At 41.2% G+C, this 18,514-nt stretch overlaps 1 protein-coding gene across 9 annotated transcripts in view; it reads left to right on the forward strand.

The window, feature by feature from the left end:
* SULF1 (sulfatase 1) overlaps window positions 1-18,514 on the forward strand; it is a 192,121-nt gene that overhangs the window by 18,199 nt on the left and 155,408 nt on the right. For 4 of the 9 annotated variants that reach the window (XM_073018149.1, XM_008000811.3, XM_008000817.3 and 1 more), the window contains exon 2: window positions 17,034-17,128. The gene's annotated coding sequence lies outside the window, so the exon portion shown is untranslated. Of the gene's footprint in view, window positions 1-8,061; window positions 8,355-12,172; window positions 12,335-17,033; window positions 17,129-18,514 lie in introns of those variants that run through there. The other 5 variants (XM_008000819.3, XM_038000418.2, XM_073018150.1 and 2 more) reach the window with 3 other exon arrangements.

The raw sequence follows: 18,514 nt of genomic DNA on the forward strand, positions 1-18,514 counted from the left end.
GATTATAATCTATTGTCTGCATGACAAAAAGTCACGCCCAGGTTCACTAATATCTGCATTTCATGATTTTCCTTTTGCTATAACAAGACAGGATAAAAAACGAGAAACAGTCAAGCAAGGACCATGGTCCCAGGACAGGAGGAGAACCACCTCCATGATACACAGTTTTCTTTCTTTCTTTCTTTCTTTCTTTCTTTCTTTCTTTCTTTCTTTCTTTCTTTCTTTCTTTCTTTCTTTCTTTCTTTCTTTCTCTTTCTTTCTTTCTTTCTTTCTCTCTATCTCTCTCTCTCTCCTCCTCCTCCTCCTCCTCCTCCTTCTTCTTCCTCTTCTTCTTCTTCTCCTTCTTATTCTTTTCTTCCTCCTCCTCCTCCTCTTCCAGACAGGGGTCTCACTATGTTGCTTAGTCTGATCTGCAGCTCCAGAGCTCAAGCTATTGTTCTGTGTCAGCTTCCTGAGTATTTGGGACTACAGTTGTATGTCACAGCACCCGGCTACAGCCAGCTTTCCAAGGTGCCCGTCACAGTTGCCCTCTGAGCAATGACTCAAGAAGGGACCAGTTGGAGCGAAGATGGGAGCTCAAGAAAAGTGTCAGGATACACCTTGCCACCTCCTTCTTCTAACCCATGCTTCCAACCCTTCCTTTTGTGATTTCTTCCCACTCCAAAATTTCCCATAATATTTATTTGCATACATGTTCCCCAAAATAAGAATGACTAGGCATATTGAGAGGACCACATTCACCTACCTCCCTTCCCACTTTAGAATAACATCATTGTTCTATCCTGTGCATTCCAGTATAGCACACAGACATCTTAAGTGCAGAGCTTAACTTTATCACAACATAAGGGAATTTCAGGGTAAAAACTGCATTTGCGAGGTCAATCACACATGGGCCTCAGGTTACTCACCCTGACATGGTTTAAAGCCTTATAGCAATTCCTTGTAGGTACTGCCTGTTGTCGTCACTCCCTTGGCTGCCTGTCACCCTTGCCTCAGGCTCCAGCCTTAGCCTCAACTTCTTCTTCCTAATGCACCTGCCAGCCCAAGACATGAGTCGTTTCCAGATTCTGCAGAACGAGGCTTTTTCCTGTCTAAGTCTTAGCACATCCTTATCAGCATCTCACACAGACTTCAATCTCTGCAGTCGGCTTGTGTCCAGGGTCCTAGTCCCCACCACTGCTTCGTCTTTATCCTTTCCATCCAATGCCGCCTTCTGTGCATTCCCACACTCCTGCCCTCTGGCATGTACAGTTTCGCATTTGTAATTTATGCTTCTACCTGCTTACATGAAGAGGAAGTTACAAACCGGATTTGGCACATATCGAATTTCTTGGACCATGTTCATTTTTTTTCTGTGTCTGGAATCCACCGTTTTCTAGCAAAAACTTTCTTAAGATTTCAAACACCAATCCCAACACTCTGAGTTTACATGCTTGAATGACTGTCTGTCCCTGGGGCTGAAGTCACAACATTCAGGTTATTATTAATGATTGTCAATCACCGTCTTTTTGGGTCCCTGTTGTTTTGCCTCCATATAATTTAATATTTATATTTAAACACAGAAACTTAGGCAACTGTCAGAGTCACTCCTCAGCTAATGCTCCCTGGAAAGGGCATATGTTTTTTGCTCACTCAAGGCAGATAATACTGAACAAGTGCTTCAGAATGTTCATGCTGTAAAAGACTCTCAGAAAAGGAAGGAGAAATTGAATGATACTGAGTCCTTACATATGCAGGACACGGCTATTTCCTTTCAGATTTTGTAATTCCTATACTGGTCATTCTATTTCTAAGTAAAGAAAGCAGGCTTAAAAAAAAAAATCACAAACCTGTAGAGCTAGGTTTTGGACCCAAGTCAGTTTGTCCTCAAAAATTCTTGCATTCTCTCAAAAGAATATAAATGCATTGTATATAAATGCTAAATAGTAAAACCCAGACATTAATTACATGGAGGCAGTTTACATTTTCCTGCAATTTACACCTTTTTTTTTTTTCCAGACTAATTAAATTTCCTACGCTGGTAAAGTGCTTCTTCCCACAGTTTACTAGAGTTTTTGGTAAAGAGCTAAAAGAAGGTTTGCTGTGAAGCTGGCGAGGAAGAGAAGACTGAGATTCCAATAAAAACTTGTTAACTGGCGTGCAACACCGTGCCTATTAAGAGTAGAACAACTCTCCTACAGAATACACAGCCGAGTCTATACATTGCTTGTTAAGTACTGGCCCAAGTGCTCATGTCTCAGACTTGTCCCTTGGACCCATGCCCAAGCCAGCCCTGAGAGGGTTGGAACAACCCCCCCGCCCCCGCAGAAAACACTGCTGGTTATTTAGAATCTAGGGCATCACAATGAACATGCCTCAGTATTTTCATAAGGTATTACTACTGTTGTTGTTCTGAAAAAGCAAGGCATGTGCGCATTTACTTAATATGTTCTTTCTTGATTTACACGTCATTGATTTTTAAATCACTTCCAGAAATTCTTAGTAAATGGGAAAAGAATTTCTCAAATAAATATGTTATCTTTTCCTCCAACAGAATGCCAGATCACTTCTTGAAAGATCATTTCCAGATTCTTCTTCAGTTCAAACTGATTTTCACAAACTTAAATCTGCACGCCATAATTAGGAAGCTACTGTAGGCCAATTTATTCGGTTAATTTGCATCAGTCTAAATAATTTTTCCTGACAGATTACTTCCGTTCTAAGTACCAAGTACTTTTTAATCCTAGTCAGGTTATTGCTAAGGATAAATGATTTCACATTTCTCATAAAGATGCCTGTCATTAGGAATATTAACACAAATTCCTTCCCCTTGAATAGAAATGAGCTGTCATTTTAGCAATGTTGCTGTGTCAGCCTTTCTATTGTCAAACACAACAAATGATGGGAAAATCATTTACTCTTTAGAATTAGTCAAGTGAGGAATCCTTTGAAGTGGGGGTGCAGAGTTTCGCCTGAATTCTATAATCACGTAACAGCGAGTACTGTATGTATGTTGGTAAAATGTTGTGAAATTTAATGAGGACTATTTGTTGCCGTAAGACCTTCCAGACAGAATCTATCTCTGAAAAAGAATTCCCCACTCCTAAAATAGAGGTCTGATGAGCAACAGATGTGGTTTAAATGAACCCTTGTTCAACTGAACCAAGAATATATTGTGATCTGTATGAGGCACAATTCAGAAGAGAGGGGAGGTGGCTACAACACAGCCTCAGTGTTGAGTTTGGTTGTGGGGTTTAAATGTATTTATTTATTTCATAAAGTTTCTCCCATAAGGCACAATGCAAATGAGCTTTTAATTAATACAATCTAATGGTCAGCGGATGGTCTTCATGCTGTTTATAAAACAATTTACATTTTTATTTTGTAGTCTAAGAACGTGTGTCAAAAAGCATTTCAATGAGTAGCCATAACCTTCAGAGTGATATATGTCCTGGCAATGATTTGTGAGTTCCACAACTCAGTTTCTCCACCCATAAAGAGAAGATTAGATCGTTGTTCAAGAATGACAACTATTTAATATTTGGAAATGACTAAATAATGAAGTGCCTGGATTCTATAGAAATGCCAAGGAGAAAAGAAGATTAATTTCAAACCGAAGTCTAGTGCAAACATGACCTTCCTATTGTAAATCTCATGAATAGGAAAAGAAATAACATCTAAAGCTTTGTTTCTAGGGCTGAGACTCTGGAAATATATTAATTTTAGGTTGTTTCTGATGGTAAAAAAAAAAAAAAAAAAAAGGATCTGTTTGTTATAATCTCTTGCCTGTGGAGATGAGAAAAAATTCTTCCTGCTACATTTTACTGAAATAATGCAGTTAGCAAAGATTTAAATGACAAGAATAGAAGATTCATCTTTTTGTCCCTTTGCCTCCAGGCAGGACTATAGTTAAGCCATCTCAGGAAAGAGAACAGTGCTGTTGTTCCCAAAAATCTCCAGGTGAGAATGATAAAAATTAAAAAGAGCAAGAGAGAAAACTCAGGGGCCCTGAAATTAATAAAGGTCAGTTCCAGCTCACATCGTTTCAGTTAAAATTTATTTCTATTTGGAAATAGCCTAACAGCAAAACTCCAACGGATGGGCTGTTTGGCACTAGCTCTCAGTGAAAATTCCATTTAGTATTACTACTAATGTCTGCTCATTTTTTATTCGCCTCCTCTTCACCCTGTTGGTGAGAGAGGGAGTCCATCCTAGGGATCTGGGGATGACCAAACACACAGCACCCAACAGTGGACAGATGAGATCCACAGCAGCTTAGAGTCACATAAACTCACAGGCCAGGGAAGGAGGATAACACATACCATGCAGGGCACATGGGGGTTGCACCGGGAACAGAGTGGACAAGCAGAGGCTGCGGGAGGCAGTAGTAACTTGCCCTCAGGCTCTCCGGGGAAGATGTAATTGGCTTGTTTGAATAATTGTGTGGGCTGGTAAGGAAGTAAAACCCATTAGGTTGAAGACCTGGTGGAGTGAGGCTGGCCCAGCTGACAGAGGAATAAGCCAGGTGGGCATCCTTTCCTGCTGGAGGGGACATATCTAGTGAAAACAGGGGAGCTCACAGTTAGGCCTTGGGGAGTCCTGGTAAGGCTCAAAGGTAATAAATACCAAGGTAACACGTGAGATTTCAGGTCTTACAAGCCGATCCATACAAACTATGCCGACTTATATGAGATTCATGTTCCCGTGACCACGCCTGATCTCTCTAAGGTCTTTCCCACACCTGTTTTGTCTCACAGGAAAAGAGCCACTTTTGACTAGGTTGATAAAATGGGAGTTTAAGCAGTTTTTCTAGTAGGAGGACTCTCAGGCCAAGACCATGTAATTAGCTAAATGACTCATGCAGAAGTATCCTACACTCCTGGCTTTGGTTTGAATGAAAAGAGTAGGAGAGTCCTAAATCATCCAGACAAATTACAACTTTAACTCTTTACTTAATTTTAGTTTGTCACAAGGTAAATGTTGACAAACTTTAGACTTATAGCCAAAGGGCTAAAAAAAAATAAGTTTAGCTTGCCATTGTGGCTGTATTCCCGCCTTCCGTTTTTCAAGAATACTGTCAGGACACAGAGTCAGGTCAGGGAAATGTAGATTCTCTCATTTCCCCTGGGATTTAACAAATGTCCTTTATCTAAAAGACAGAACTTGAAATGTTCAGGCTCTGTCTGAAACTACTGGCCCCTTGCGTCCTTTAGATAAAGGACATCTGAAGTTAATGCTGGGCCTATCGCCCTTAGTTATACCATGTTGGACAAGGCATTTTATCTTCTGGACCCCAAGTTTCATCCTTTTCTTTTCTTTTCTTCTTTTCTTTCTTTTTTTTTTTTTTTTAGACAGGGTCTCACTGTGTTGCCCAGGCTGGAATGCAGTGGCACAATCTGGGCTCACTGCAACCTCTGCCTCCTGGGCTCAAGTGATCCTCCCACCTCAGCCTCCCAAGTAGCTGGGACTACAGGTATGTGCCACCACACCTGACTAATTTTTTTTTTTTTTTTTTGCAGAGACAGGGTTACACCATGTTGCCCAGGCTGGTCTCGAACTTCTGGGCTCAAGCGATCCACCCACCTTGGCCTCCAAAGCGCTGGGATTATAAACGTGAGCCACCATACGTGGCTATACTCTTTAATGAGGAAGTTAAACAAGAGTTTTAAAATTTTTTTTTTAGCAGCAAAACCATTGTCTCAAACAAAGTCTAAAGTCACTCTATAAAACAGATGGAAATAATGTTTATCCATTTGAATCCAACGAGTAAAGTCCAAGCCAGATTGCCTGGCCTCCCACACATTCGCCCGCTTCCCACACACTGCCAAGGTTCCTGAAGTACCCCTTAAAGCCTAAAACTTCATGGAACCCAGTTTGAAAACCGCCAGATGAGATAATATCTCAGGTTTCTTTCAGCTTTCAGTAGAATAGAAAAATCATTGACTACGGAGTCAGATAGATCTATATTCAAATCCTAGTTCTGTCACTTTCTAAGCTGTATGACCAGACTCCACTTACCCATCTGTAAAGTGAAAATAAAAATAGTTCTGCTAGGTTGAGAAGACATGTAAAGCATCTAGCCCGGTTCCTGAAACCCCGGAGGGATTCATAAATACTCACTATAGTAAAGGTTATGGTCCTCACCTGAGCATAACAAAATGACAGACGATCCTACACTTGAACTACAAATTTGCAGTAAGATCTCTGTCATTCCTGAAGCCGAATTCTCAGGAATTTGAGGCCAAAATTCTTTAAAACCTGAATTGGTTTTCATTGTTCCAAATTAGTGGAGGGGGGAAAATTCTTCTAATTCACTGAACAATTCACTGAACAATCTGTATGCGTGGAGAGCATGTATTGCATAGACACACCCCAAGTCTCTGAAATGACACCACAGTCAATCCAACTGGCACAGATGGAATTTGAACCATGTTGCCTTTACCAAAAAATAACAGGAGAAATGTCATTAAGGACACTTTAATACAAAGCCACAAGAAATTCAGTATCTGACAGCTCGTGTTCTAAATTTCACCCCATATCATAAAACAATTCACCGGAGAGCAGCTGTTCATTTGCTAAGCTGCTGTTGTGATAGCACATATTCTTTCAGTAGTGGAGGAGTTCCTCCATAAAATCTATCCCAGAAGCCAGTGATGTCTGAAAAATCTCACCTTTGGGGAATTTTCCTGGCATTCTGTAAAGGAAGTTCCACTTACAGGTCCCCTAATGTGCAGTAGCAAAGAATCAACAGATGCCAATATTCCTGTTTGCCTCACGAACTTACATCCTAAAGTAAGCTGACTTGAGTGAAGTTTAGAGGCTCCCCTACAAGTTTTAGAAAAGCTTTCTTTTTTAACTTATGCAAGTTTACAAACCCTCATGAACCTATTGCATACATCCAACAACCATCCATATTTTAGTACCGTGTGGTGGCTCTCACCTATGCCCATATAGCTGACGACAATGCAGGTAAGATCTGGTCAGCTGTCAGTTTCATTCAGTGAATACTCACTAAGCACCTGCTTTATGTAGGTCCCTGTCCTGGGCCACCAAGGAGAACAACGCAGGGTTCCAAACCTATGGAGACAGACAACGCATGAGGAATGACAACAGAGAAACAGAGTCACAGGGAGAAAAGAGGGGAAATCAGGGAAGGCTTTTGTGGGGGAGGCGGGATTTGAACTGAGCCTTGAAGGAAATGGGTGTGAGGATTGGGGTATGAGTAAAGATGGGAAATGGAGAATTGAAAGGCCATCTTTAGAGAATGATTCACATTCTAATGTGCTGGGGGGTGAGGCGGGAGGGCGGGATGGGAAGTGGGAAATTAGTGTGGAGACAGAAATTGTGGGCTTTGAGTGCCAAGATGAGGATTTCTTTGCGTGTTGGGAAGCAGTGGCAGGCGCAGGGCAGGATAATAATAATTTTAAAGAAAATATGAGTAGCAAGTCGGGGGAGGGGGGAGGGAAGCTTGCTGCTCAGAATAATCAGAACTTTCTCAGAGGACCCAGGCTCAGTGGAAAGAGCGCTCTGGTTCCGTTTATTGCTCCCACAGAGAGGAGAGGAGAGACCCAGAGAGGTTTAAAATTAGAGGGATGGACAGGGCACAGGGAACTCCTGGCCAACCATCCTTAGGAAAACAAGAGACCAGGAATAAAGAGAACCAGCAGAAGCACCTGGTCTGAGTCTAAGAAACATCAGTGTTTACTAAGCACTTGGTCTCTGGAACGCCTGGCTTTCCAAATACCACATCTTCCCATCCACTCCATCCTGCCACAGGCAGCTACTGTGCCGGGCGGGTGCTCAGGGAGCCGGAACCGCATGCCTGGAAACCCTGAGCCTCTGCCCGCCGCCCTCTAAGCCGGCCGGCTGCAGCGCAGTTTGTTTGCCGAGGTTTGCATGCACATATTGAGTTGCCCTTTTTTTTCCCCGCAGTTCTTTCAGCCGTGTCCCGAAATTCACCCCTAGTGTAACTTCTGCCTCTGCTCCTCCTCTTCTTGGAACTGCCTTTTGTTTGTCTGGCAGCGTTGGTTCTATGGGGGTGTGTGATGATAATAATACGCGGGCTTATATAACCGTCTTCATCTTGCGAGCACTTCGCAGACCGTCGCTAATGAATCTTGGGGCGGGTGTCGGGCCGGGGCGGCTTGATCGGCAACTAGGAAACCCCAGGCGCAGGGGCCAGGAGCAAGGGCAGTGAGGATCAGAGGCCAGGCCTTCCCGGCTGCCGGCGCTCCTCAGAGGTCAGGGCAGATAAGGAACATGACTCTCCCCCTCCGGAGGAGGAAGGAAGTCCCGCTGCCACCTTATCTCTGCTCCTCTGCCTCCTCCCTGTTCCCAGAGCTTTTTCTCTAGAGAAGATTTTGAAGGCGGCTTTTGTAAGTATCGTGCTCTGCTTTTACTTTAGAAAGAAAGAAGACAAACTTTCCTTCCTGTCCCTGTCCATTTCATATTATTTATTCATTATTCATCATATTACTGTTCATTAGATTCTCAGATGATGGAAAGTGTGTTTCTGGCCAAAGTCCTCCACCCAAATTTGGTCCCTTGTAATGATAATAGGAGGGGAAAGAGGTTTCTGTTGATAATTAATTCACTTAACAAAATAGCACCCAGGCGAGGTGCTGAAATTGGCCACTTTGACAGCATTCTGGTGATGTCTGGCTCTTGATACACACCACACACACACAACACTACACACACACACACACACACACACACACCTTTTTGCCTTAAGAGGAGCCCTAGTTAGTCACCTGGCTTGTTAGACAAGGAGAAACGATGCCACTTCGATCTTCAGTTTCTCTGCCTTGGGTAGTCACAATTTCAATCAGTTGTAATTGTTGAAAGTTTCTTTTCACACTATGAAATAAATCCCATCTTTCAGTGCAGGCTTGAAACTTGCACTGACTTGGGTAAACTGTACAAAACACTGTAGCTATAGTGAACATGTGAATTTTTATTAAATTTTTCACTGCATAACTGAAGGTTCTAATATTAAAGAAACATGGACACTAACTTTTTAAGCACAGGCAAAACTCAAAGCCCTGTTATCAAACTATGTTTCTGTAAAGAGTGCTGAATTAACAGAGTACTCTTCTCAGAGATTATGCTCACTGCTTTGAGAAACTGCTTTTTAACAAGAGGTGAACTTAAAACTCTAGAATAACATGAAGAAAGACACAACTTCTGAATACTTAGCAACTCTGACTTGCTATTTGAACAAGCCAAAAAACAAAGGGTCTATTTTGGGCAATTGTACAATTTGCATTTATAAAACCATGATTATAATTTGGTATGCTATGAGATACTGAGATTTATTGTTTTAATAAGATTTCAGGTAAGAAAACTAAGAACTATAAATTGGTAATAATGTAGAAAAGCAAGGCCTCTCACTTTTAATGCTGTAAGTGATGTGATTCGTTCATAAGGCTTTATCATCTTTGCCTCCAGATGAATGGATGTGAAAACCATGGATAATATGTGTGCAGATGTTAGTGTGTATATGTGTATTCAATTATCTTAAATTCTTACATTTGTTGTATCTATCTAGTGCTCAGTATATTACATGATAGTATAACATCCAAAATGGATCAAGTGGAGAAACTTATTTCACATTAACTTTCAGATTGCAATATTTATTCATTATTTATTAACACACATGGGAAATATTATAAAATTATGTCTTTGTTTCACATTCTCTTTAAATGATATTTTCGCTTAGAATTCTCTGTGGCTCCCATGAAATTCTAAGGTATAATTGAAGTCAAAAATAAGACTGGATTCTAGTTGCTTTTTCCCCTAAATTTAAAAGTGATATTTCAACACCAAATTCCATACTTTGCCTAATTTGATTATAAAGATGAACCACATAATCTCAGCATTAACCTCAAAGCCATACTCAATCATAATAGAAAGAACACAAGTTTTGATGCGATCTGGATTTGAGGCTTAGTTTGGTCATTACCTAGTTATATGACCAGCAGCAAGATCTTTAAGATTTTCAGCCTCAGGTTTCACATCTATAAAATAAGATCAATATTACTTACCCCAAGGAGAGGAGTTGAAAGGCCTAAAAGGAAATAATATATGTAAAATATCTAGCACCCAGTTTGAAAGTAGTGGTATTTTAGTCCATTTTAGAGCTTTTTCATTTACTCTATTTTTTCGTCTTTCATTCAATTCATTCATTTATTGAGCATCTACTATGTACTGCGTGCTGAGCAAAGCACCAGTGGTACAAAGATGAATAAGATTCATATCCTACCTTGGAAGAGTTGGTAGTCTAAGGAGACAGACTTAAACAACAGATGATTTTCAAAACAAGATAATAGCAAAAATACAAATGTGTTCAAGATTAAGAGTCAGCACTGAAGCCAGAATGGTTCCCTCTGCCTAGTAAAAGTCAAAGGAACTTTTCAGAGGTTTTACATGGTAATCAGGAGGTGTGGAAGGACATTCTAGAAGAGCAGAGCACTGGAGAGCAATAAGTAGAAGAAAGCCTGGGAACAGGAACTGGGTCAGATGGTGCTGGAGTGTTTAATTTGGGAGGCTGGAGGTCCAGTAGGGGCCCAGTCATCAGCATTTGCTGCTTCATGCTGAGGTGTTTGGACCCATTAAGTTTAGCAAAAAAAAAAAAAAAATCATCCATGGACCAGCCTCTGATCTGCATACAGTTTATTTTTCTAGGTCACATTAAGATAAGAGCTTATTTGTGCCCAAATGTAAATCCACTACATCACTAAACCATTGTTTGGTTCAAGGGACTATTTTGATTATTTGTTTGTTGCAAACCCATCGCAGTGATGGAAGCATTGTAGCTGAGCTCTTATCTCACCCAAGCTCAGCACTTTCAGGATTACTTTTTAATTAGTGGGGACACATCAGAGGACTTTGTGTGAGGCTGAGAAGACCAGGAGTAAACAAGTCTTGTGATTTAAGTTTTGGAAAGATTTGATGTAGATCATCTAGTATCCCATATGAGTGTGTGCTGGGCAAAGACCTGGGGCTAGCAACACTCTAGGAGGCCAATTCAGAGACTATTGCAGCTCAGGAGCAGTGTCTCAGGCCGGTAATCCCAGCACTTTGAGAGACTGAGGCAGGCAGATCACTTGAGCTCAGGAGGACGAGACCAGCCTGGCCAACATAGTGAAATTCCATCTCTACAAAAAATGCAAAAAATTAACTGAACATGGTGACACACACCTGTAGTCCTAGCTACTCCGGGGACTGAGGCAAGAGGATCGCTTGAGCCTGGGAGGTGGGGGCTAGAGTGAGCTGTGTTTGTGCCACTGCACCCCAGCCTGGGTGACAAAGTGAGATCCTGTCTCACAGAAAAAAAAAAGAGACTATTGTAGTGTTCCAGTGAGAACTGCTGGGAGCACTGGGCAGTGTAGGTGGACAATAGGGAACAGATTCCAGAGATATTTAGAAGGTAGAACATTCTTGACTGGATGAAGAGAATGGAGGAAAAAGAAACTTTCATAATATTAGTTTTGGGCTTGGGCAACTGGGTAGTTGTAATAGAATACCATAAAACAAGAGGAGGTACTGGTTTATAGAAGAAAATTGAGTTAGTTGGAGTAATATCAGTTTGAGATATCACTAAGAGGTTAGACTGCAACACGGAGTAAAAATAAAAAGCATTTTTTTAAATATAAAATTATTGTCTGGATGTGGTGGCATGTGCCTGTAGTCCCAGCTACTCAGGAGGTTGAAGCAGGAGGATCTCATGAGCTCAGAGGCTCAAGGCTATGGTGCACTATAATCAAGCTTGTGAATAGCCACTGCACTCCAGCCTGGGCAACATAGTGAGACCCTGGTTCTTTAAAAAAATGCTAGATTTTTGTCTTTGAAATTTTGAGGAGATACATAAAGACTGAGCTCTCCCTATTATGTTCTAATCCCCCCCCCAAGAAATGGTCACTATCTGGACTCAATGAAATCAGAGCTTTCATCTTGTGTCCCTGCTGCTAAATGAATTTTTTTTCTCATTAACTTTTAAATAGGAAGCCCATGTCTAGGGCAGTCTTGCCAGTAGCTATGTGTACCCTCAAAGAGAGTAATTTTTACTTCTTCAGAGACTTCAGAAATGAGCAGAGACTAAAGATTTATGAGCCAGTAGAATACTTATTAATAAAAAGCATATATGCATAAAGAAGTAATACTCATCAAAAACAAGCCCTTTCCTTAACAGGGATTTTTCACTTCTGTTGAACGAGGAACTCACTCAGAGACTAACGCAAAGGAAGTAATTTCTTATCTGGTCATTATTTAGTCTACAATAATTTCATCCTTCTTCAGCGTGACCAGTAAGTTCTTCCCATACTCTTGAACAGAGCATAATTGGAATGGAGAGGTGGGTAACATTTGCAAATTTTTTAAAGATGACAACTGGAAGAATTTTAACATTTTGAATGAATAGAAATCAATCTGATTAGCAGGCAGGAAGCTGTGACTTTTTAAATCTTGAGGTCTGATTACTTGATAACCCTGGTTTTCTTATAGCCTTTCACCCTTTCTATGCTCAGCACTTAATCTTCTAGGCAAAGCCTCTATCGGATTTCCTGGATTTCAGAGCTCTTACCCTACCTGAGCACTTCAGAGCGAATGCCATTTCTTATAAAAGGGGCTTAGCCCCAGACTTTGTGGCTAGTCTTGCAAAGTGGTATAATATTTCTTTCTGGTAGGTGAACTGTATCAACACATTCAAAAACAGATTTAAAAAGCCATTTCTATCTCTAAATATAAAAAGCTTTACCACTTATTAGGAAGATAGCATTTGACAACAATCTGAATTTCTTCAGATTGTTCTGATGGCTCACTTAATTCACCAAACTTTGGAAATCATCTTTGACTTCTGAAATGGTGAAAAACATTTCTATTTTTGCTAAAATGTTTTTGCCATAAAAAAATGAAGTGTCCCAAAAAGGAACTGTTAACATCTCAGCTATGCAAAATAATCACCAAATACATACTTTTGAATAAGATGACTTTGCATCATGGGAAAGTTTATTATTTAAGGAAGGAGCAAGATATATTTGGGGAAATTCCCATTAGCACAATTGAAGTATGAAGAATATACTGAGCTTCCATTTAGGTTACTCAAGCTATTTAAACGTGGCCTCATAAGCAAGTGCTACACCCTCACCATCTTTTTAGGTTTGCTGACATAATGATTTACTCCCAATTGGGTGCTGCCCGAGCCACTGTGCTTTGCCTCTGCAGCGTTTGAAGAGTGGATAGGTCGCAGCTGTGCAGTTCCCCAGACACTTGAGTCCAAACTGTTGCTGGATTTTGCTTCTTTCTGTGCTCCATGGAAAGCTGGAAGCTCCTCAGCTTTCTCTTGGGTTTGGCTTCCTGTTCACATGTTTTCTGGCCCCATGTCAATTGTGTATGAAGTAATAGTCCCACATGCGTGCACCATCCACAATGGCAAGATTTGTGTGGTTCAGCACAAGTTTTCTAATGAGCACACTTTGGACCTTCCAACAACCCTTTAAGAAAAGCAGTTTGGAACCAGTTATTACTTTCCAAGGTGACAGGAGCAAAGAAAGAATGTTCTTTTTTTTTTTTTTTTTTTGAGATAGAATCTTGCTCTGTCACCCAGGCTGGAGTGCCATGGCATAATCTTGGCTGACTGCAAGCTCCACCTCCTGGATTCAAGCAATTCTCCTGCCTCAGCCTCCTGAGTAGCTGGGATTACAGGTGCATGCCACCACGTCTGGCTAATTTTTGTATTTTTAGTAGAGACGGGGTTTCCCCATGTTGGTCAAGCTGGTCTCAAACTCCTGACCTCGTGATCCACCCACCTCGGCCTCCCAAAGTGCTGGGATTACAGGCGTGAGCCACGGCGCCCAGCCCAGAATGTTCTTAAGCAACAAGACTAAAGCCACTTTTAAGAGACAATTAAAGGACAACTGCATAGGAAAAATGAACATTTACCTTACACATCTGTCTAAATGTGTATATGTGTAAAGTATATAAAAATGCCTCCAATTCACAGTTTAAAAATATCAGTTACTGTTTCAGCATTTTGCTAGTGATGAATGGTGCTAGTGTTTCCACTAAGGACTGTTATTTTAATGACATTTCTCTGCAGTAAAATTTGATGAGTTTACAAAGTTTCAGAGCCAGGAAATGCAGCTTGGTTTCTGAACAACTGAGACAACCAAGAGAGTTAAGTTCAATCATCTAGTTGCTTTATAGCATGGATTCCTAAGTGCTAACTGCAGTAACACACTGACACAGAGAGTGAAGCCAAACCAAACTCTTAAAGTACAGCTGTTAAACTATCAAGCTTAACTTCCCGACATATTCTCAACAGGTGAAATTCTGGCACACACCCACACTTATTTGAAGATGGTAATGTCAAATGAATCGCCGTACGTGCCAACATTTTATAGAATTTTAGAGTAAGAAGAGATATTGGAGGTCTTCCAGTTTTACCTTATCCTTTCATTATAGGAACAGAAAAACTGAGACTCATGAGTGCTCTCTCTCTCTCTCTCTCTCTCTCTCTCTCTCTACACACACACACACACACACACACACACACATCTGAGTTGTGCTGAGTCATTACTTACAGAAAACATCCTAAGTCTGACTTAAGCAACAGAAAGGGACGCAGTGACCCACAGCTAGGCCACTGGTTTCCTGGTCCTTTCAAGTTTGTGTGGCCAGCTTCAGCCCTGTGGACTGACAATTTGTTATTGCTTGAGAAAACATTCAGAGTCTTGGAGTCTATATTTTTAACCAAAACTTGAATAAACCCTAAAACAAACCAAGGATCCATCGGTGACTCAGATCCTGACTGTCCTTTACAGTGAGGCTTAGCCACCTTCCAATAGTTACTGGGGCCACACTGTGCTCCCATAAGATGGAGACGAAGCCCAAGACACAACCCTCGCTCTGAAGAATCCTGAAACCCGACCGGAGAGATGAGACCATCATGTATGCAGGCCATAGAGACGGTAGTGTGTGATCATAGTTCACTGCAGCCTCAAACGCCTGGGCTCAGGCAATCCTACCGCCTCAGCCTCCCAAGTAGCTGGAACTACAGGTGTGCACCACCTTGACCAGCTATTTTTAAAATTTTTTGGTTGAGATGGGGGTCCCACTGTGTTGCCCAGGCTGGTCTTGAACTCCTGGCCTCAAGCGATCCTCCCACCTCAGCCTCCCAAAGCGCTGGGATTACAGGCACAAGCCACCACACCTGACCTACACATTATCATTTTAATGATGAGAAATCAAAGTCTACATTTATAAAATTTAAGAAAACTCTGGTCTCATTTCATGAAAATGTCTTTTGATTGCAAATATGCAAGGAAGGTTGTATCTTTATTACTTCATTACTAAAAAAAAATCAATCCAAGTAATAATGATTGCCGATCTTTATTGAACCCATATTTTGTTCTAGGTAGTCTTCTAAGTTTTTCACATGAACGTTTTCACGTTATCCTCACATCAACCCTATGGGGTAGATAACATTTTAAATTCCCATTTCTCAGAGGAGAATACTGAGGCATAGAGAAATTAAGTAATGTGCTCAAGGCCACACAGCCAGTGAAGGCCGTAGCCTGGTATTCCGGCATCTCATTCCAGACTCGGCTGCCTGGTAGCATATTCAGAACAGTCTCAGAAAAGGTATTCTTTTGACATCAGACTGTGCCAGCCTAACCACAGCCAGATACTTTTGACATCACATTTAGATGTAAACTTTCACTGTAGGAGATCATGAGTTGCACATACGATTATAAGCACAAACATGTATGTGTCCTCTCAGAACATATTTTACAAGTGGGCATCTGCATGATGCTTCTAATAATTTGTGATATCAGCACCATGGAGACAGGATGGAAAAGTTCTCCTGGAACTCCCCAACCCCCAGGAGGAGAAGCACAGTGAAGGGAGGGATCTAGAGGCCTAATGGGTGAGGTGGGCCACATTGCAGAGGGTGGCATAAAACTAGCAGTGGCGGAGTTTCACTCCAGTGGAAAGAGGGGTGATGAGAGTGGGAAGAGGGGTGATGAGAGTGGTGTGGGAGGAAAGTGAATCCTGCAGCACCAGGCCAGCTCCAAGGAGTTGCTGCTGCAGCAATTTTGTGGTAAGAATGGTCTATCGAGAGCAAAGCAAAGGACCTGGGGTTTAACCTGACTCACCAAGGCCAGCTCAGGATAAAAAGAGATTCCAGGCCAATGGAGGGAAAAAATCTGCGCCCATTACCTCTGAGATCCCCCCATGTGTATACCAAGGTACAATTGTATTCACCAGTGGAAAAGTATGAAAACTCTAAATGAAATGCTTTATTAAACATTAATATTTACATGGGCATGAGAAATATTTTTAAATGTAAAGGAAATTCTAAGTTAAATAAGATGTCTCATTTCCCTATTCTATCTTATATTATGTTCTCTTTTATATCATATACACATTTATACACAGTGTGTATCTGTCAGAATGTTCATGGCAGCAAGATTGCTTTGTCTGATACTTAAAACATTAAATGAGGGTTTCCTCTTATTCGAAGTGTTCAACTTTATTTTAATCACTTACATTTTTCGGCTGTCAAAAATGTGGAATATAAACAAATTTAACCACTTGGAAATGCTTACTTTGCTGCTCATCAAATAATAGCTTGCTGCAACTTTAAAAGATTCTATGATTCAGCGCATTTTCCTTTAAAATAGGTCTCCCAACCTGAAATTAGACAGCACTCAACCTTTAAACTTGGAACACTTTGTAAACTTTTAAAAAGAAACTCTTCTTTAATGGTTCTATGAAATCCAGTCAAAGAATGATATGAAATGAATCTAATGGAAAGTCTTTTCTTTGTTGGAGAAGCGGTCAAAATAGAAACTTCTACAAAAGGACCGAATCACCCACAATGCTTCAAAGACTCTTGCGAGTGATTGTAAGAAAATCGGTCTGGATGAAATTCAGAGAATATTATTCCTAATGATCACCCCCTTCGAGGCCGTGAAAGGGCAACATCTGAAAGATGAGAGGAATTGCTGATAAAACGTAACTCACGGCACTTTTGCTCTTCTCCATCATAGGTGCTGACGGCCACCCACCATCATCTAAAGAAGATAAACTTGGCAAATGACATGCGGGTTCTTCAAGGCAGAATAATTGCAGAAAATCTTCAAAGGTACTCATCAAATTTTTATCTCTAGCTTAAACCAAGGGCCACCTGGGCACTCTATGTCACTTGAAGAGGGGAACATTTCACGGATGGGGAATTGTTAAGAACTGGCAGAAACTGAAAAGTCAATGGTCCTCTACCTTCCCATCACATTCTCATTCTTGTTGGCTGAGGAAGCTAAAAGGGGCCTTCCACGTGGCAGAGCCATGTCATGAAATCAGTCCTAAGAAATGTCAGAAGAACCATCTGTAAAATGGGAATCTAAACAATCATATGACTATTGACATATTATTAGCTGCTCAGGAAGGAAGCTCGGGGGAATTAGGGGTCAGTGTGGTTGGCCCATCATCCACAACGTACTCCACAATGTCAGGAGTGAAAACTGTACCTGATTTATTCACAGCTTGTCTTCACAGTTTCTTTCCTTGGCCAGATAAACATTAGTGCCAAGAGCTTTCATGGAGCCAGGGAACATTGTGGCAACCCATCTCAGCAATTTCACCTTGGTGGCAAAAACATTTTTAGGGGTTAGGTTCGTATGAGGGTACAACCCCATAAGCCTTTTTCAAACGTCAACTTTGAGAGTTGCTCCCCTTTGCCCCAACCAAACTAATGCAAGTAAAACATTTAGTTCCTCTTGATTTCATTAGTCACTCTTCACAATCATTGCTACTTGCTTGATTTTTTTTTTCTTTTCTTCTCTCTCTCTCTCTCTCTCTTTTTTTTTTTTTTTTTTTTTTTTTTTTAGAGGAAGTCTCCCTCTGTTACCCAGGTTGAAGTGTAGTGGCATGATCTCGGCTCACTGAAACCTGCACTTCCTGGGTTCAAGCCATTCTCCTGCCTCAGCCTCCCAAGTAGCTGGGATTACAGGCACCTGCCACCGCACCCAGCTAATTTTTGTATTTTAGCAAAGATGGGGTTTCACCATGTTGGCCAGGCTGGTCTTGAACTCCTAACCTAAAGTGATCCGCCTACCTCAGCCTCCTAAAGTGCTGGGATTACAGGCGTGAGCCACCGTGACCAGCCTGCTTGATTTTTATTCTAAGCCTTCTGTTGGCCCAAGTTGGCTTGAAATAAGTCCTGTAATCACCAAAACGTTCGTGAACCTCACCCAAAAAGCAATGTCTTCAAGTCTGGCCTGAATTTCAGGTTTGCCTTGGAGGGTTGTTTTATCCAGCTTCTCTTTATAATACTTATGGAATTAAACATTTTTGTCTTCATTCTACAAGTTATATGTGAAGAAAGTGAATGGTTCAAAGTGCATGGGAGATAGGTTAGTTCTTTGACATAAAGTTACAAGCATTAGCAGTTTTTCTAGAATTCTTGGAGCTTTGTCTGAAGATGGCATGGGGTATTAACCCCAATGGCTGATTACAACACTGTATCAGATGC

Source organism: Chlorocebus sabaeus, chromosome 8 (genome assembly GCF_047675955.1).
Source record: "Chlorocebus sabaeus isolate Y175 chromosome 8, mChlSab1.0.hap1, whole genome shotgun sequence".
Taxonomy (NCBI): domain Eukaryota; kingdom Metazoa; phylum Chordata; class Mammalia; order Primates; family Cercopithecidae; genus Chlorocebus; species Chlorocebus sabaeus.